Raw genomic sequence first — 766 nt, forward strand, 5'->3', positions numbered from 1 at the left:
AATTCACACACCCGGTAATCCACTCCCCTGCAAATGGTGTAATCTTTAATTGCTGCAATAACAGTCTCTCTAGAACTGAATTCTATGCCAACAACAAATTTACCGTCCGTAACAGCAACAGGATCTACAGCAACAACAACAAGAAATAATTCTAACTATTGCTTTACGATTCAATAATAATAATAATAACAATAAAAGGACTACTTACTTGAATTTACATACTCAGGAAATTTTGGTGCATTCATAGCATCTACATCCAAAGCGTGCGTGGAAGAAGGCTCTCCAAATGGATGTTAGCTCGCCAATACATTTGCCATATCTGCAACGTTAGACTCAACTATTATATCATCTTCATACACTTCTTCAGTTGGACCAACAATATGGTAAGTGTCCTCAAATTTCTCTTCGCTCTCAGTGTTATAAACTGTCCAGTCAATGTTAGCCTCCGGAAAATCAACCTCAACTAATTCTTCAAACTCAACATACAACTAGATAACGGACACTTGTGCCTGTATTTGTTGGTAGATCAAAAACATCCCTTGCATACTTGCTTTGCCAACCACATGCATTATTTGAAACTGAACGAAACCACCAAACACTAAAACATGCTGTCTATAAAGAATATTTATGACTCTCTTTAATACTTGATTATCACTACATTGACAAAGTATACTCTTAAATTTCTCATATGTTATTGCAAAAGGAATAACAATATCACGTAAATTCTCACAAACAAAACTCACACCCTCAGATATTTGGGGAAAGA

The sequence above is a fragment of the Arachis stenosperma genome, chromosome 3 (assembly GCF_014773155.1).
Source record: "Arachis stenosperma cultivar V10309 chromosome 3, arast.V10309.gnm1.PFL2, whole genome shotgun sequence".
NCBI classification, from domain to species: Eukaryota; Viridiplantae; Streptophyta; class Magnoliopsida; order Fabales; family Fabaceae; genus Arachis; species Arachis stenosperma.